Source organism: Rana temporaria, chromosome 1 (assembly GCF_905171775.1).
Source record: "Rana temporaria chromosome 1, aRanTem1.1, whole genome shotgun sequence".
NCBI lineage: Eukaryota > Metazoa > Chordata > Amphibia > Anura > Ranidae > Rana > Rana temporaria.
Window position 1 is genome coordinate 617,898,401 of NC_053489.1, and position 21,290 is coordinate 617,919,690.

Genomic DNA, 21,290 nt, shown 5'->3' on the forward strand with positions numbered 1-21,290 from the left:
ATAATGGGTGAATTTCCAGGAAAATAGTAAGGAAAGAAAAAAGACAAGCAGTAAAAAAAAAAAAAATGTTCAGGTCTCACATGACATGGAAATATGTTTATAGTAGGAGAATAGTTACTGTGTTTGCAGTTTAATGGCGGGCACATATATAAGCCAGAACGAGCTGTAGCAATACAAGCAAGGGTCATTAAACAGAACAATCTTTTTCCGTACATACGGTTTATAGTGGTGGAAGCCACGTTGTATTACATTGATGGAGACACGGTTACTTACTTAGGAAAACATCTCCGGAGCAGATCAGGTTTTGTAGAAGGTCAAATGAGCCTTGCCTGTACTTGTGATTAATTAATGTCCTATGGAAGGAATACAGATCTACTAACCATATTGCTTTCTTTAAGAGACATTTCCGTGACAGCCCCTGAGTGTAAAAACATGTTCTGCTTTACAGGTCAACATCCGTCCAATAACACCAGAGCAGAGGGCCGTCTCCTTTTTTACTAAAGATAATTTGTTCAGTTTGATGATGAGGATTGAGCTAAAGACGGAAATTAGTGCTGCACTCAAAGCTATAAATTTAAAACCCAATTATATTGATGGGCCTGTTAAGACTGATTAAAAATCGTGGGGCTTTATGGAAGATTACACTCCAGTCAAAATTGAAAATTGTATTTGACATGCATATGGAAACATGTCCTGCTCCAGACTGCTCAACTGATTTAAACTCACTTTGCTGGCAGTATTCTGGCGTCCTGGGAACACCAATTGCTGATCCATTGGACTGTGCCCTTTGAAGGCTTAATGTTTTCTCTCGGAAAGAGAAAAAGAGGAAAGAATCATGTGAAAAGAGACTGTAGTCTCACTAAAAGAAAAACAGTTTTCCCTTTAGTTATACTTAAATTTTCTCTTGACTCTATTGCATTTTGCCAAAAATGGCAAAGTTTTAACTTAAAGGAGAAGTGCAAAAACAAACAATACTCCTTCTGGTCCATGCAAACACAAAGAGATCGGCCAGGACAACATGGTCGCCCCCCCCGCCGATCTTTGGACAGACCATCATCCCCAGCACCAAAGTCAAAAGTCTAGGAGTCATTTTTGACTCCGACATGACAATGGATGCTCAAATTGGGTCAGTATTCAGCGGGTCTCACCATCTCCTGTGTCTACTAAGAAGACTCGTGCCCTTCATTCCAAAAAAAGACACTGCAGTAGTAGTGGGAACACTAATAAACTCCAAGCTCAACTATGCTAACTCCCTGTACCTAGGTCTCCCAAAATACCAGATTGCTCGTCTGCAAGTCGTCCAGAACACGGCAGCGCGACTGGTAACAGGCAAAAAACCCTGGGAATCAATTTTCCCCTCCCTGAGTTCCCTCCTTTGGCTGCCAGTCAAGAACCGAACCACATTTAAGGCCCTCTGCCTGACACACAAATGTGTACAAGGAATTGCCCCCCCCCCCCAATATCTATGTGAGAAAAACAAATACCACAACCCCAATCGCGTTCTCCGATCAGCTAACCAAAATCTACTACAAATCCCCAAGGCCCATTACAAAAGCAAAGGAGAACGAAGATTTGCAGTCCAAGGACCTCGAATGTGGAACTCATTACCAACTCATATACGAACGGAAGAAAATCACCAGTCCTTCAGGAAAAAACTCAAGACCCATCTTTTTTTTGAAAACTAAATAGAAGGAAAATGGATGCCAAGCGCCTTGAGGTGATTCAGTTCGCATTTGTAGCGCTATATAAGCTATTCACTCACTCACCTAGATGGCTGCAGCATCAATCCGATACTTCAGCTATGCACCACCGGCTCTACACCAAGTGATCAAAGACCACTGATTGCTCAGTTCTTGGGTCCGCTCCCAGCATTGTCAGTCACTGCTCTGTGTTCTACCCCTTCAGTGCTCACTGGAGCTCTAGACTGTGGAGGGGGCAGGCGCACCATGCTACGAGGCTGAGCCAGCTGCCAGTCAGGCACCTGGATGGATCCTTACATTATTGTCAGGATCCCTGCAGAGCCTGGACCAGTTCTATTGCTTTAGCCAACAGCAGACTTTAGATTTAAGTGAACTCCTGTGGCCCACAAAAAAAGCATTAATCTAATCTCCTATGTAGCACGACCCCCTAGGGGCTGCTTGGAATTACCTGTTCATCTGCACTGCCATGACCTGATGAACATTGCAACCCACCTGACACTATGGTTTCAGACATCTTTGCACCACCTTAAAGCAATAAGTCAGACAACTCTGTGCGTTTATGTTCTGATAATGTTTACTAGAACAGTTCAAAGAAGATATTGTCACAAAGAGAAGGTAATACTGTAAGTCTGCTGAGTTTTGGACAACAGTGCCAACTCAGCAAAGGAATTCCTCAGAATAACACAAACCAAATATTTGCAGGTCAAACAGTCAGTATATATACACATGTACAGTGGAGTTCTGCTTGCACCTGAAAGGATAAACAAGTTAGATGGTTATACTGACAAACTTCTAAGGAAACCTTAGCCAGCCTATAAACCTTTAACCCTAATGAGAGGTCAGACTTAATGGCAATAGTATAAGAATCCTTATAACAATAATAACAGCAGCAATGTGCCGTTGCAGATCTGATGGTCTTCACCAGCATGTAGGAGCTCATTAATTGTATCCAATAAGGTGTAATAGCAAGCAAAAAGATTTATTGAAATGGTAGTAGCTAAAGGTGTCGATTCACAGTGTTCAAGATGAGTTTAGTAAAGTTTTCCCATGGTAAAGATATCTGTGCAAAGTGAAACCGTGATAAAAGGATTTGTAAAGGTGGGCGATTGCCCTCTTACCAACGACCAGGCCAATTTAAGACCCTCTGGACTGCAGTTCCTGTAGTGACACACGTGCGGTGGATCCGCCGTATCGATCTCCCGATGAAGAGCTCAGAACACAGGTTGGCGGGCGACCGAGGTGGCTTCTGAATGGATGTCTGACAAACAGCAAGCAGTGCTAAGACCCTCTCATCCAGGTTGGAATGTGATAAACCGTGTGGTAGGCCACGACCTCTCTCTCTTTACACAGAGAGGTCCGTCTTGCGTCAGGCCCAGGAGAAAGAGAGTGCAAGACAGGGCTTTGACTTCTTATATAGTTCCTTCAAGCAATCTCTCCGATGGTAGAAAAGATCCCTGGGATATGTAGCCAAGGTACGGAGTCATGTGAAGCAATTAACAGTCTGAGGAACTACTCATCCCACAATCCCTTTAGCTTGGCTCACAAACATGATGTCAGTTGATAAAGAAATACCGGAGGAACACTGTATAATTGTAGTCCACATTGATTAACAGAATCTTCAAGAAAATTAAAGTGGAGTTCCACCCATAAATATAACATTACATCAGTAGTTTTAAAAAGAAATCATTAGTCCTTCAATAATTTTTTTTTTTTTTAGATGCCTTCAAAGTGTTGTTGCTAGGCAGAATAGTTAATCTTCCCTCTTCCTGCACCTAGGTGCTTAAGCTTCCTAACCTACACCGCACAGACTCCTGGGAATGTAGTGGGTGTAACTTTCCAGGAGTCTGTGCACTCCCCAGTCTCGAAGAATCATGTGACTTGGACAGTACAGGTGCTGAAACCTGATCAGAAACCTATTACACTGCTTGTGCAGCACTGAGCATGTGCGAGATCTGCAAGGCTGAAATCCAGGAAGTCATACAGTCTGGCTTCATGATGCCCACACTTAAGATGGCCCCAGTCAATTTCTATTTTATAAAGTGTCTAAATGCTGTAACAAACTAACAAAACGGACCTTAGTTTGCAGACTAACTTTACTAGAATACATTAAGCTTGTGTATTACAGGGGTATTTATATTTAAAAAGTGAAATTGTGGCCGGAACTCCGCTTTAAAACTCAAATTTGCTCTACCCTAGCAGTAAGTATTAGCACATTTAATCTCAAACGACATCCAATAGATTTTGTTTGTCTTTAGAAACATAGTTCTGGTGCATATATCACCTCTGTGTGAACATTAACCCCCCTGGCGGTATCCCCGAGCGTGACTCAGGGTTGATTTTTTCTACCAAAATCGGTAACCCCGAGTCACGCTCGGGGTAGATATGCAGAGCCTGCAGCGTGCGCTGGCTTACCTTCTCCTGGATCCAGCGATGTCACCACGCTGTGTGAGCGAGCAGGACCTCACTCGATTCACACAGCGTCCTCCTGTGCCGCCGATCTCCGTTCCCTGCGACGTTACGACGCACGGGAGCAGAGATCGGCGCCAAATTCAAAAAAGTAAACAAACACATTACATACAGTATACTGTAATCTTATAGATTACAGTACTGTATGTAAAAAAAACACACACCCCTTGTCCCTAGTGGTCTGCCCAGTGCCCTACATGTTCTTTTATATAATAAAAACCTTTTTTTCTGCCTGCAAACTGTAGATTGTCCATAGCAACCAAAAGTGTATTTTTATGTCAAAAATGGTTTTAGATCAGCTAGAAAACAGCGATAATAAATTATAATCACTTGCAGAATTGTGCGATAGCGATTTGCGGGGAAATTCGTCAAAAAAAAATAAAATAATGACAGCAACAATTCTGCAACTGAGCAAATTTCAGTGATTTTGAGTTGATTACATTATTGAATAATTTTTATTTTTATTATATTATTACTTGCTATAATTATTTATCATTATTTATTATATTATAATTTAAAATTTTGTTTTTAAAAAAATGTCATACCCGGGATGCCTATTAGATTCTTGTTTGGTCAGATTTAAGTGAGTTATTCCTAAAAATCACAGGCCTACAGTATAAAACACCAAATTTCCTTGCAAATAATTGTACCGCTTTCAGCATGTTTTTTCAGACAGAATCATACCGCCAGGGAGGTTAATGTCTCATCCAAACATCAGCCAAGCAGAATATTTTTGATTATCAAACAAAATGCATCTGAGCTACCAAGTAAAGGAGGAAACCTAAGTCAAACTGAGAAACACAAAATAAACAGCAATTACAGACAGTGAAAACAACCAATAAAGTATTATTTTTCTAACCAGCAAGCAGATGAGCTAAAGTTGGAAATATTGTTATGTTTCCCTTAGCCTGAGTGTTCGATAATTTACTGCACCTAGTTTTCAGAGAGCCTCTCAAATGTGTGTGGTAGGGTCTTCTGTCAAGAGGCCGTGTTATTTCTTTCTCCTCGATGCAACATTATCCGGGTTCAAACTTCAAGGGCATGTAGCGCTTACCCTCGAGAGGGCCGCTGATTACCACAGGTTCCTCTCCCAAATTAGTGCAGTGCAGCCAGGTACACAGCAACAGCCACTCTCTCTCTCTCTCTGGCTTAAAGTGGATGTAAGCCCACTCTCATCCTTTCTAAACTACTGCCATAGTGCTGATCTATAAGGATATACATGCCTCCTGTATGTATCCTTTCCTGTCAAATGTCTGCAGATTCTGTGGGTGGGTCTGTTGTCTGGAGCTCGGTGGGTGGAGTCGTGATGTCAGTAGACTCCCCGCCCACCTCTACACTCCCCTTGTCAACATGCATTTTTCCTTACACTAAATTCTGCTATGATCACTAACATTCAGTCAAAATCCAGAAAAGTAACCACATGACTTCAGAAAAGGAGTGGGGGTGGGAATTAAAAAATAATGCCTGTCTCCAGGCTGGTGCAAAATGAACGAAGAAAACTCTGGACTGCCGCACTCCAAAATGACTAAAACAAATTAGGTCTTCACCGCAAGCAAAAAGGTACAGTATTGGCCGACGCGTTTCACGCTGTACTTCAGCGCTTAGTCATGACTAAGCGCTGAAGTACAGCGTGAAACGCGTCGGCCAATACTGTACCTTTTTGCTTGCGGTGAATGCATGTGCATTTGAAAATAAAGACCTAATTTGTTTTAGTCATTTTGGAGTGCGGCAGTCCAGAGTTTTCTTCGTTCATTTTGCTACAATCAGCATCGCCAGCACCTTGGTGGTTCAACAGCCCTTAATGATAAGTGAGGCTCACCTGGAGCGGTGAAAGATTTGTCTGTCTCCAGGCTGGTGCATGAGATATGTAAATAACCTGTCACTCACAGCAAGGGGGTGGAATGGACTACGGTTTTTCTCTGTAAGTTCGTTTTATTTCACTGAACAATAAAAGATGATTGCTCAGAGCTGTATTAACTCTGTGTGGCAAGACTGGGCACAGATGATAGGAAATCTTATACTGTACATTGTGACAACCGTAACCAAAGGACACTCTTTGTCATTACTTCTCTGAATAGTATCCTTAGTGGGAGCCAAGGGAACGGACAGCATTGAAACTCCTAAAGAAATGTCCCGAGCCAGGCAAACACTAGCACAGATGCACAAGGGATAGCAGCAGTCACAGTCACCAGGATCCTACACTAATATCCCTGGATACCTCGATGCCTCCTTCCAATATCAGACAGACATTTCCCCAGTGAACTCTCCAGACCAAATCCTCAGTGATATCCTTTGATTTGTTGAGAAACAGAAATTGCCGCTCCAGGCAGGTCTTGTTTGGTTAAAATCTTCTTCTCAGAAACCGAGGGTGCTGGGAATGCACATGGCAATTGGAAACGAAAAATAATTAGGACTGCCGCACTCCAATCCAATGTAGCTTTATTGTAAAAAAAACTGGAACCTAGGACATCTGATGCGTTTCACACTAACTTTAGTGTTTACTCATAGCTTATCCTTTGATTTGTTCCAAAGATTTTAAGCAAAGCAGGCCCTCCAGATCTAGCATAGCTGGGACTTCGATGAGCACATGTAGAATCTCAATCAGGCTGCCTAGAAGGGCAGCAGTCCTTCAGGCTGGAAACATCTCTACTGGACAAGAACCAGGCTGCTCCTGACCCCAGAATATCTATCTGCTCTCCAGCCACCTCCCCAGGGATTGGCTGAGACCCCATATTAAAGTCACACTTACCATTTGACCTGCTCCACTCCTATTTTCTGAAGCCATATAGAAGGCAGGGATAAGCAATAAAACCTGCACCCCGTGAGACTTTTATTAGTCCAAGACAATCAGCAACTGCTCCATTGAATACAGAGGAACCCAAAAATAAGTACATTTACCTAGCATCCTAGCACCTAACTAGGAGGGTGCTACAGACAGCTTCAACTGGTGACCATGATGAAGTCATTCTTCTGAATGTAGCGTTCATTTAGGAGACAGGAGGGAACCCATATAGGGTGTGTTTGGGGATCTCTCGCATACAAAAAAAGTAAACAAAACAAACAAAGAAATTCCCACATTAATAGTAAGAGTAGAGCTGGCCACACATAGATTTCTAACAGATTCCTCCATCCATGCTGCACAGCGCAAATGGACAAATCTCCTGCTGTGGCCAATGTATTTTGAAAGACAGCCTCGAAAGCAGTCAAAATACCTGACCAATGACCGCATCACGACCACGGCTTCTGGAATCATTCAGGTGACAATTATTCACCTAGCTCCTTCATTTTTATTTAGTTGAAGAATATGGGGAAGGAGACAGCCAACAGGGTCACCCACTGGTCGAAATATGAAGAATTGGACATAATCAAACAGTGCATGGCCAGCTTAATGAGGAATTTCACCCATTTTAAAATAGCTGCTAACTTTAAAAATTAGTAGACATGTGCATTCCTTTCGTTCGAATTTCGGGAATTTTCACTTTCGTTTTAACAAACGATAACAAACACGCTGTATCCAAAATCTGAGAGATCCAACATAAAAAAAAAAAATATTTTTGTTTCATTGCGACAATAGTTCGACATAGATAGAAGATTCGACATGACGGTGACAATAGCGATCTGTGTCTATCGAACCTGCGGTTGAATGTGCCTAACCTAAATATTAGTCCAAGATTATTCTACATAGAGAGAAAAGATTTGACATGAAGATTCGACGAAGCAGTCGCCACGAGCGGACATTTATGGTCGAATGGTCTGCCCATAGGCTATAGAAGAATTCTAATGTTCGTTGATTAGTAATAATAATAAATATAATTATTACTAGTCATACATCATTAGAATTCTACTATAGCTTGTGGGCGGAGCATTCGTCAGGAAATATACGATTGCGGTGTCGTACAGTTTAGCTGCTTCGTCGAATCTTCTTAGAACATTTGAGAAACTCCACAAACCTTCAATTGACAGATTCAACCTTAATTTGGATTTTCGGACAAATGCATTTTTTAACTAAACAAAATAAATAAAAACAAATTTCGGGAGTAATTAAATAAAATAAATTTTCGGATGAAAACGAAATTCCAAAACAAAATATTGTTATTATTGTTATTATTATATTAGTGTGCACATGTCTAAAAAGAGTCCAGCGCTGTCTCCCAAAAACTGATTTTCACTGATCCTTCTCTTCTCACCTACACTGCTATTTTGATTTTTGGAGCTGACTTTGACTTCCTGGTGAATCCCAGTTGGCTCCCCACTGGACCTGTGCGAGATCTCATACCTGTCAGGTCACCTGTGGCCAGGTGACAAATGCACCCCGTTGGAGACAGGGGTGCACCGCAAGGTAGTGAACCCAGTAGCAGACTGCTGCGGATGGACAGGAAACGTGTTCACCAGAACCTCCAGTGGTGAGGATGGCCTTCTCTGCAACTGAACCCAGGTCGCGGCCCCTGGGGTCCCCCAGGTCACGCTCCATAGGTAGAGAGGGGAAGCAGCCACTGAGGACACAAGGGATAATGATGGGTAAGCCGAGGTCGGGGCAACAGGCAGACAAGGGTATCCAAGGGACAGGTTAAAGGTCAGGGTCACAGGCTGATTGGAGTAGTCAGAAACTAGACAAAATCGGTACACAGAAAGGTTAACGTAACACACGGCATACAGGAACACAAGCTAACAAACAAAGTTGAACAGCAAAGCAGACCTGCAGTGCACTAGTTAATATAGACTTCCTGGGATGGCCTGGGGTGGAGCCATACAGGGAGGAGAGGTGATAAAAGGCAGCCAGAAAGAGAGTCAGGCCTCTAATGGATACATGGAAGAGAAGGTAAGCTGCCAGACATTATTGCATGTCCATGACAATACCACAGTGAGACTGGTCCTGCAGCCTCCTGGAATGTGTGAATTGTCCTAGGAGGCTGTGGGCAGTGGTGGGACTAAGTAGATGTCATTCTCGCTTAGGTGAGAATTGATTAAGTGCAAATAGGTACCTGTCAAAAAAGGTACCCACTAAAAAATGTTTAAAAAAATGCTCAAATGTATTAGGGTTGGGGGTAGAATGAGTGATACTTTTTAAAGTGACTGTCCACTTTAAGGGGAACTGGTTCTCTACAACATTAAAAAACTAAAACTCTTGGCAGCTCCATGTATGTATTTCAAAGATTCACTGGCTTTAATTGACGTTAATATAGTTCTCACACAAGTCAGAAAATATTAGGTCAGGGTGAATGTAGATCTGTCATCAGCTTGTACTTAAGACAACATTTTGTGAATCAGCTCTGCATGGAGCCAGGATGTGTCAGTATACCCAGTGTAGGTTACACAGATCTATCCCATACAGATGTATGAGTCAGATGTTACATTATTGAACATACAGGCTTTGTCTAATAAGATCTCCCGGGTGACTTACCTGGTGCGTTCCCAACACTCGGCAAAGGAATGCTGATATGCAATTTTTATTCCAGACAATAGAGTGATTATTGTTACATACAGGCTGTATCCTTCTCTAACAATACTTTGCATAAGTAACATAATGTAATGGAAAAATAAATCACAGCATATTGGTTCTGCATTCCAGCAGACGTATTCATCATCACTCTACTTTAATTTTTGCATTTAGGATTTTTTCTTGCATTAGAAAACTTCAATTTAAATTTCAATATTATCTAGAGTAGTACAAATAAAAATATTTTTGAATACTATTTAAAGAGACCATATCAACAAAAAAAATGCAGGTAAAAAGCCAAGAACAATCATGTATTTCAAATGTCTACTTGCAGAATTTTTCTTAAAGTGGAGTTCCACCCATAAATATAACATTACATCAGTAGTTTTAAAAAAATGTCATTAGCCCTTTACGAATTTTTTTTTTTTTTTTTTTAGATGCCTTCAAAGTGTTGTTGCTAGGCAGAATAGTTAATCTTCCCTCTTCCTGCATCTAGGTGCTTAATGCTTCCTAACCTACACCGCACAGACTCCTGGGAATGTAGTGGGTGTAACTTTCCAGGAGTCTGTGCATTTCCCTGTCTCAAAGAAACATGTGACTTGGACAGCACAGGTGCTGAAACCTGATCTGACACTGCTAGTGCAGCACTGAGCATGTGCGAGATTTGCAAGGCTGAAATCCAGGAAGTCATACAGTCTGGCTTCATGATGCCCACACTTAAGATGGCCCCAGTCAATTTCTATTTTATAAAGTGTCTAAATGCTGTAACAACCTAACAAAACGGACCTTCGTTTACAGACTAACTTTACTAGAATACATTAAGCTTGTGTATTACACGGGTATTTATATTTAAATATGAAATTGTGGCCGGAACTCCGCTTTAACCTGCAATGTACGCCGTCGTAAGTCCAAATGTGCGCCATCGTATCTATACGCGTATTCGTGAAACTAGATACGCCTGAAATTTGCCAAGATACGACCGACGTAAGTCTCCTTAGGCGTCGTATCTTGGGTGCATATTCATGCTGGCGCTTCCGTAGATTTACGTGTTGAATGTGCAAATGACGTACTTGCGCCCGTCGCATTAAGCTACGCCGTTTACGTAAGGCGTACGTCCGGTGTAAGTTTACCCCTCATAAAGCAGGGGTAAGTCATGTTAAGGTATGGACGTCGGAAACGTCGGAACAGCGTCGTATTTTATGTCGTTTGCGTAAGTCGTACGTGAATGGGACTGGGCGTAGGTTACGTTCACGTCGAAAGCATTGAGCCGACGTATCTTAGGGAGTATTTGCGACGTGATTCTGAGCATGCACGCGCATGCACCGTTCGATCAGCGATGCATTTACATGGGGTCACGCTTCATTATAATACAACACGCCCACTGCCTTGCTACTTTGAATTACGCGGGCTTACACCGGCCCATTTACGTTACGCCGGCATAAGAAAGGGAGCAAGTGCTTTGTGAATACAGTACGAGCCACTCTAAGTTGCGTCGGCTTAGCGCATATCAGATGCGCTACGCCGCTCTAAAGAAACGCCAATCTTTCTGAATCCCGGCCCTGGTGTCCAGTGTTAAGTTTGGCAGCAAATTTTTATTTAGTTTTAGTCTTAAGCCTCGTACACACGCTCAGTTTACTCAGCAAGAACCAGCAAGAAAACTGCTGGCAGAGCTTTCTTGCCGAGAATACCGAGCGTGTGTACGAGGCTTTCAGGTTTCTCGACAAGAAAACTGCCCAGAATCTAGACGAGATAAATAGAGAACATGGCCCGGATTCACGTAGCACTTACGCCAACGTATCTCGAGATACGCCGCGTAAGTGAAAATATGCGCCGTCGTATCTATGCGCCGTGCCCACAGAACTAGATACGCCTGAAAATAGGCTTCCTCCGTCCGACGTAACTTTCCTACGCCGGCGTATCGTGGGCGCATATTTACGCTGGCCGCCTCATTGCAAATATGCAAATGAGGGAGATACGTCGATTCACGAACGTAGTTGCGCCCGGCGAATAATATACGCGGTTTGCGTAAGGCTTACATCCGGCGTTAATTTATTCCCCATCTATGAGGCGCAACTCATGCAAAGGTATGGACCAGGGAACAGCCGTCGTATTTTACGTTGTTTACGTAGTAGTACGTGAATAGGGCTGGGCGTAGGTTACGTTCACGTCGTAGGCAGGGATCCGTCGTATCTTAGGCGTTCGTTCCAACGTGATTCTGAGCATACGCACTGGGATGCGTCCACGGGACGGCGCATGCGCCGTACGTTATTCGTATCTTGATGACGCTCAGTCCTTCATTTACATGGGGTCACACCTCATTAGCATGCCTCACGCCCACTTCCACCTATGCTGGCTTACGCCGAGGAAACCCAGCGTATCTTTAACAGCGAGTGGGAGCGAGTGCTTTGTGAATCCAGTGTTTGCCTCTGTGCGCTGCGCCGGCGTAGCGTAAAAGAGATACGCTACGCCGGCATAACTATGCGCCGATGTCTGTGAATCCGGGCCTATGTTCTCTATTTTCTCGTTGTGAGATTCTCGTCAGTTTTCCTGCCGAGAAACCCGAGAGTGTGTATGTATGAGTGAGTATGCGCGGTAGCTTTCTAGGCATAGGTAGGGTGCAGCAAGATGGCGGCGACGGCATTGAATGTCGTATGTGATGACGTCACCACGTTCTTGCCATTCAAAAGAACCGCGGTTCTTATGAATGGAGTGTCTGCTGAGTGGGCAGCAAGAGATTCTTGCCAAGAATCTCGTCAGGAAAAACGACTTTTTTTCCTGACGAGATTCTGGCCCGTGTGTACAGGGCTTTAGTTTTAGGACTAAAATGACATTTTAGTTGTAGTCCCATTTTAGTCTTCTGCAATTGTTTTAGTTTTAGTCCTATTTAGTCAACTAAATCTCGAGTATATTTTAGTCGACTAAAATGTCCTATGTTTTAGTCGACTAAAATCTCGAGTACATTTTAGTTGACTAAAACAAATTTTAGTCATCTAAAATCGAATGGGTGTTATTCAATTGTAATGCATTCGTTAACATGTCTCTACAATTACTGGAGTGAAAAATCTAATCATCTAATCTAATTATCTAATTATGTTATTATCTATGGTATTGAGGTATGAACATGCACTACAGACCAGTGAAAATTTTTAAGTCAAATTTGTATTTTTAAAAAAACTTTTTTGAGTTAAAAAATAAGACAACAGTAAAGTTAGTCCAATTTGTTTTATATTGTGAAAGATAATGTTACGCTGAGTAAATTGATACCCAACATGTCACGCTTCAAAACTGCGCCTGCTTTTGGAATGGCGACAAACTTTTACCCTTTTTAACCACTTCCAGACCTGCGCACGACGATGTACGTCCTGTTTTTAAAGATTGATATCTCGGTAACGGCAGCAGCTGCTGCCACAACCGAGGTATCAATCTTTAGGGTGCGCGGTCTGGAATCCGATAATGGCGGTCTCCGCAGCGGATTCACTGCGAGATCGCCGTTATCGGTGGCGGGAGAGGGCCCCCCCCCTCCCGCCGCTCTCCCGCGCCCTCCGCCGCTTACCGTAGCCGTCGGTAGCGGCGGAGGCGATCGGGTGCTGTCGGCTGGTGAGCGGGGACGAGACTGAAGGAAAAATCTCCTTCGCCCGTCCCCATAGCTCGGCTGGGCGGAAGTGACGTCAAAACGTCAGTCCCGCCCAGCCTCTTAAAGAGACAAATTTTTTTTTTGGTCATTTGAAAATTTTTTTTTTTTTTTTTTTTTGCATTGAAGCCCAAATATGAGATCTGAGGTCTTTTTGACCCCAGATCTCATATTTAAGAGGACCTGTCATGCTTTTTTATATTACAAGGGATGTTTACATTCCTTGTAATAGGAATAAAAGTGATCAAATATTTTTTTTTTTTTCAGTGTAAAAAATAATAAAATAAATAAAAATAAATAAGAAAACAAACAAAAAATTTTTTTAAAGCGCCCCATCCCGACGAGCTCGCGCGCAGAAGCGAACGCATACGCGAGTAGCGCCCGCATATGAAAACGGTGTTCAAATCACACAAGTGAGGTATCGCCGCGATCGTTAAAGCGAGAGCAATAATTCTAGCCCTAGAGCTACTCTGTAGCTCAAAAAATGCAATCTCTAGAATTTTTTAAACATCGCCTATCGAGATTTTTAGGGGTAAAAATTTGACGCCATGCCACGAGCGGGCGCAATTTTTAAGTGTGACATGTTGGGCATCATTTTACTCGGCGTAACATTATCTTTCACAATATATAAAAAAATTGGGCCAAATTTATTGTTGTCTTATTTTTTAATTCAAAAAAGTGAATTTTTTCCAAAAAAAGTGCGCTTGTAAGACCGCTGCGCAAATACGGTGTGACAAAAAGTATTGGAATGACCACTATTTTATTCTCTAGGGTGTTAGAAAAAAATATATATAATGTTTTGGGGTTTTAAGTAATTTCTAGCAGAAAAAACTGTTTTAGTCTTGCAAACACCAAATCTGAAAAACACCTAAGGTCTGGAAGTGGTTAAAAATGTTTTACAGGTTGCATGTTTTGAGTTACAGAGGACGTCCAGGGCTAGAATTATTGCTCTCGCTCTAACGATCGCGGCGATACGTCACATGTGTGGTTTGAAAACCATTTTCAAATGCAGGCGCTGATTACGTATGCGTTCGCTTCTGCACGCAAGCTTTTATTTTTATTTTTGACACTGTTCTTTAAAAAAAAAAAAAATGTGGTCACTTTTATTCCTATTACAAGGAATGTAAACATCCCTGGTAATAGAAAAAAAGCATGACAGGTTTAAATATGAGAAAAAGACCCTGCTATGGTATGGATACGGGTGGGGGCACATGAAGCACCAGATCGCCTTCGCCACCGCTAACGGACCTTTCTGCCGCCACCAATAAAGTTGACAGCACTGACAGTCCCGTTCCCGGATTATCTTGCTCCAGTCCCGGCTTTGGCCGCTCGGCTCAGCTCTCTTGCAACATGACATCACACAACACGCTCAGGCACTGCCTCCACCAGACCTCACCCATCGGCGCCACACGAACACACTGTGGCAGGCACTTGGATGGCCCTGGCCAGCTCCAGGCCAGAACTGCGCATGTACAGTTCCGAGCCGAGCATCACAGCCTTATTTTGTCCTGGCAACCTTTTCCTGTCATTGGCATTTACTGGCAGGAGAAAAGTGGCCATTTTTTTACTGGCTGCCAGTAAAAATACTGACGGTTGGTAACACTGACATCCAGTATCAAGCTGTGTCCCTAGACAACCAACTCATGAGCCTCAGGTCTGTAGACCCAACAAAGTAAACAATCAGCGTGTGAAACTATGTGAAAAACTGAAGTAGACTAGAAATCAGTAAATTGGCCTTATATCTGTGAGGTTTTATTTTATCCGCCTTGATAAACAGACACAGAAACACGGCTTTAACAATGTTTAGAGAATGTTGTACAGAGATCTGCAATTATATCCCTTTTTGTTTGAATTTCTGAACAAGCGTTAACAAAGATAAACATTTACTAACCATAATAAGTGCTGGAAATGATAAGATACACAGAATACAAGGGGGGAAGCAGCTGTCATGCTGCCAAACAGTAGCATTTGTCCATAAAATAAAAATACATTTAAAAAGTATTGCAGAATTTTATGTTACTGCTGAAATACGTTTATATAAAGAAAACATTTATTTAAAAGGGCCCCATACACACTGCTGTTTAAATCGGGGAATTAATGTGCTTTCCTGATTTTTGGCTTGGCATCGTTTTTTGATACCCAGAGCTGGCAGTTTGGGTGATGCTTGGCACGGGTCAGAACTGCCTACAGGGGACCCTTCTAAGGTGTATGTCTAGGAAAAATAAAAATTAGAACATATTTCATGAATTTCTACAATACATGTTTTAAGATTCAACCATTGTGGCAAATGGTAGTGCAGCAGCAGTTAAATGTTAGCAATAACGCAAAAGGAGAATATGATCTAATATGTGTCTTAATCTAATCATTAAATCCCATATTAGCTTTAGCAAACAAATACAATTTAAAGCGTTACTAAACCCAAAACACTAAAATTTGTCTTTATATGCAGTAAACCTAAAAGGTTAATCCTGCATATTGTGTAAAAAGGCTGTTTGATCCTGTCTTCTCTGATCCTCCCTTTCTTTTACTATCCCTGATCCATCTGCTGATAGTACAGAGCCTTGAAATCACTCTGCACATGCTCATTTTGGTGTGTATTGCTGGAGAGATTTGTTTTCCTTGGGTGGTGCCTGTGATCAGCACATGGCTAATCAGCACTGTCCAGACAGAGGGTCAGGGGTCTTGCTGCCTCATACGACAGTCAGAGTAGAATGAAATCTCCTCCTACAAGCTTTAACCAGACACTGATAGAAGTCAATATTTACAAAAATAATTGCATATCCATGTTTTGTGTACTGTAGGAGACCAAATATAGTGAATGCAGGGTCCTAGGTTAAGTAACACTTTAAAAAAGTAATTTTCGATATTTTAAAATCTGCCAATTTCGTAAGAAAAAATCTGATGATCCTGTCGTGAAGGTCTTTGTTTAGGCATTTCCTGTTATAGGGTGACAACGCTCTGTTGCTGTCTCACAAAGTGGTCACAGTACACAGTGCTTAAACTAAATGTCATTAACCTGCCTGGCGGTATTCCCGAGTCTGACTCGGGGTTAGATTTTCCTTCTGCGAGCGGTAACCCCGAGTCAGACTCGGGCTTGCCTCGCTAGATCCACAGGCTTGGTTTACTTACCTTGTCCCTGGATCCAGCGATGCCACCATGCTGTGTGAGCGAGCGGGACCTCGCTCGATTCACACAGTGCCTCTGTGTGACACCGATCTCCGTTCCCTGCGACGTTACGACGCACGGGGACGGAGAACGGCGCCAAATTCAAAAAAGTAAACAAACACTTTACATACAGTATACTGTAATCTTATAGATTGCAGTACTGTATGTAAAAAATACACACCCCCACCCCTTGTCCCTAGTGGTCTGCCCAGTGTCCTGCATGTCATTTTATATAATAAAAACGTTTCTTTCTCCCTGCAAATTGTAGATTGTCCATAGCAACCAAAAGTGTCCCTTTATGTCAAAAATAGTTTTAGAGCAGCTAAAAAACAGCAATAATAAATTATAATCACTTGCAGAATTGTGCGATAGCGATTTGTGGGGAAATTCGTCATAAAAAATAAAAAATAATGACAGCGACAATTCTGCAACTGAGCAAATTTCAGTGATTTTGATTTGATTACATTATTGAATAATTTTTATTATAATTATATTATTATTTGTTATAATTATTTATAATTATTTATTATATTATAATTTATCATTTTGTTTTTAAAAAAATGTCATACCCGGGATGCCTATTAGAATCTTGTTTGGTCAGATTTAAGTGAGTTATTTCTAAAAATTACAGACCTACAATATAAAACGCCAAATTTCCTTGCAAATAATGGTACCGCTTTCAGCATGTTTTTTCTGAAAGAATCATACCGCCAGGGAGGTTACGTTAGGGTCTACATGAATTATAGTGGTTGTAAACCCCAAAAAAAGGCTTTATGCAACACTCCTAAATGGTAACATTAAAGAGGAGTTCAACCCAAAAATTGAATTTCCACTTTTTGGAATCCTCCCCCCTCCGGTGTCACATTTGGCACCTTTCAGGGGGGAGGAGGAGGCAGATACCTGTGTAATCCAGGTATCTGCTCCCACTTCCGGGCATAGATCACCGCAGTGACCTACGCCATGTCCGGCACCTATTCCCCCCCTGCTGTCCTCTGGAAGACACACAGGTCCCAGAAGACAACAGGAACCAGTGGGATTGTGCAGTGCGACTCGCGCATGCGCAGTAGGGAACCAGGAAGTGAAGCTGCAAGGCAGCTCCCAAGAGCCGAGGGAGACATTGTGGGTGCCCAGGACAGGTAAGTGTCCATATATTAAAAGTCAAATGCCTGACTAGGACCATAATAAATGAAAAACTGAACGCTCTCTCATCTGATACCCATACCAAATTGTTTAATCCCAAGTCTAGTCCCTATGGATAAATTGTAATAATAACTGGTAAATGGTGTTGTGCTGCTTGCAGTCTACATAGATAACAATCAGAATTTGTGTACTCTAAACCACCTCCTTAAATAATATGTAACTCTCAAATATTCACATGTATTAGTGGATACGCTAAAAATGAAAAACCCCACAATATTTAAGTAAATCAAAGTACAAATAAGTGCAAAAAACATTAAAATCTAATTATGAGCTCATAAGCCATAAATTGAGAAGGAAATAATTAAAAACATCACAACAATGCTGTGAATACTAAAGTGCACACATTTTTTGAATAGAAGTAGGGTTTATTGGGACCCAAGAAAGCCAAGAGGGTAAATGTGGGCAGGGGGACTATAGCGGTACTAGATAAAGGAATTTGGAGGAGAATAGTAATGAAGGTAAAAAATTAATCAATTTATTGAAAGTAACATAAAAAAAACAGGAAATACACGTTTTTTTATAAAATACATCAACAGCAGTATAAAAATAGACGTATTATACGACCAGCCAACTCCTTTAAAGGGGTGATGAGTTGGCTGGCTGTATAATATGTCTATTTTTATACTGCTGTTGATGTATTTTGCATGGCATTGAGGCTAAGCCTAATGGGAACTGTAGTTCCCATTAGGCCGTGATGTAGCAAGAATAAATGCGCACCGCAAACCAGGAAGTCAGTGAGAATAATGATTCAGGAGTGACGGAGGTCAACAGGTATCAAACTAGTTATAATGCAAAACATTGCTTTTTACTTTATCAGCTACTGTCAGACTTTAATTTAAGAGGAAAATATGTTTGTCTTTACAACCCCTTTAATGCAATCTACTGAGCTGGCCAGAACCGGCTCTTGAGGGAGTCTATTCCACATTTTCACAGCTCTTACATTGAGAATAACCTTCTTGATCCCCTTCAGTCTGAATTTCGCCCACAGCACTCCACAGAAACTGCCCTCATAAAATGCACAAACGACTTACTAACAACCAAAACCAACGGTCATTATTTCATACTCATTATTACGTACTCTCACTCTCCTAATCTCACCGCACCTTCAGTGTCACTTACAACTCCACTTCCTCCTCTCCAACTCTTCTTACCATTGGGGTCCCCCAAGGTTCTGTGATTGAACCTCTACTATTCTCGATCTACACATCCTCCCTGGGTCAGCTGAAAGCCTCCTATGGCTTCCACTACCATTTACATGCCGATGACACCAAAATCGATTTCTCTGCCCCTCATCTCATCCCATCAGTCTCCTCCTTCTAATTCACTCCCTGGTTATCTCTCGCCTCGACTACTGTAACTCCCTCCTCATTGGATTACCATTACATAGACTATACCCCCTTCAGTCCATAATGAATGCCGCTGCAAGACCGATCGACATCACCAACCATTCATTGTCCTCCACCCCTCTCTACCAATCCCTCCACTGGCTTCCCCTCACCCAACAAATAAAATTCAAAGTACTAACAATAATTTACAAAGCCAAAATACTAACTAAGCCACTCTCTTTGGTCCTCCCAAGAACTCCTGCTCTCTAGCTCCCTTGTCACCTCCTCCCATGCTCACCTCCTGGATATCTCCAGAGCTTCTCCCATCTTTTGGAACTCCCTACCCCAATCCCTGAAAACCCTTCTCTTTTAAGAAGCCTATCCTGCTTCTAACTAATACACTGTTTTACTTTCTCCATCAGCTCATCCCCCACAGCTATCACCTTTTGTATCAATTGGTCCTCCCTTTTAAGATTGTAAGCTCGAATGAGCAGGGCCATTTGATTCCTCTTGTATCAAATTGTAATTTAACTGTAATGTCTGCCTTTATTTTGTTAAGCTCTGTGCAAGCTGTTGGCGCAATATAAATCCTGTATAATAATAATAATAATAACCTAACCCTGCTTTACATTTCTCCACAACTTTATCCCTGACCTGTCTGGTGTGTTCCTTGACCTTCATTATGTCGTTTGTTCTATAGGGTTCTCTAACAAACATCTGAGGGCTTCACAAAACAGCTGTATTTATACTTATATTTAACACACAGGTGAACTCTATTTACTAATTAGGTGACTTCTGAAGGCAATTCGTTCCACTTGATTTTAGTTAGGGGTATCAGAGTAAAGGGGGCTGAATACAAATACACGCCACACTTTTCAGATATTTATTTGTAAAAAAGATTGAAGACCATTTATAATTTTCCTTCCACTTCACAATCATGTGCCACTTTGTGTTGGTCTAGCACATAAAATCCCAATAAAATACATTTACGTTTTTAGTTGTAACATGACAAAATTTGGAAACTTTACAAGGGGTATGAATACTTTTTCAAAGCACTCTATATGACCAAATCTGTGAGAAACTGAACAAAATCAAGTACAATATCACCTTTAGCTAAGGTTTTCCTTACATACGCAGTGGCATGTAAGGAGATATATATACTGTATACTATATATATATATATATGAAGACAGATGGTTGTAGCACTTAAACTCTGGTATTGCAAAATCAATAAATCCATATGTGTGTGTGTGTGTGTGTGTGTTTGTCATAGTTGTGAGCACATGGTACAGGATTGTGGACTGTCCACCATCGAATAAATATAATAGAATAGAATTATATATATTTATATACTGTGGGCCAGATCCACGTACATCGGCGCTTCTTTACGTCCGGCGTAGTGTATCTCAGATACACTACGCCGCCGTAACTTTCAGCGTATTTTCCGTATGCTGAAAGAATTTGCGCCGGCGGCGTAGTGTTAAAGCCTCGTACACACGACCGAGAAACTCGACGGGCGAAACACATCGTTTTGCTCGTCGAGTTCCTTGTGAAGCCGTCGAGAAACTCGACAAGCCAATTTTCTCCATTCCCGTCAAGGAAATAGAGAACATGTTCTCTTTTTGGCTCGTCGAGTTTCTCGCCAGTTTCTTTGACGAAAATGTACACACGACCGGTTTCCTCGGCAAAAAAAAATCTCCCAGCAAGTTTCTTGCTGTTTTTTGCAGAGAAACTCGGTCGTGTGTACGAGGCTCAACTGTGTCGGCATAAGGGCGCGCAATTCAAATGGATGAGATGGGGGCGTGTTTTATGTTAATACGTCTTGACCCGACGTAAATTACTTTTTTTTTTTTTAACGGCGCATGCGCCATCCGTGGGGGTATCCCAGTGCGCATGCTCCAAATTAACCCGCAACAAGCCAATGCTTTCGACGTGAACGTAATTCTACGCAAAGCCCTATTCGCGAACGACTTACGCAAACGACATAAAATTGTCAAAATTCGCCGCGGGAACGACGTCCATACGTAACATTGAGTACGCCTCATATAGCAGGGGTAACTTTACGCCGGAAAAAGCCTTACGGAAATGACGTAAAAAAATTCGCTGGCCAGACGTACGTTTGTGGATTCGCGTATCTAGCTAATTTGCATACTCGACGCGGAAATCGACGGAAGCGCCACCTAGCGGCCAGCACAAATATGCACCTTAGATCTGACGGCGTACTAAAATGTACGCCAGTCGGATCTAGCCCAGCTTCAGGCGTATCTTGTTTTGTGGATACAAACCAAAGATACGCCGGAGCTACCTAGCAGTTACGCGGCGTATCAATAGATACGCCAGCGTAACTGCTTTGTGGATCTGGCCCT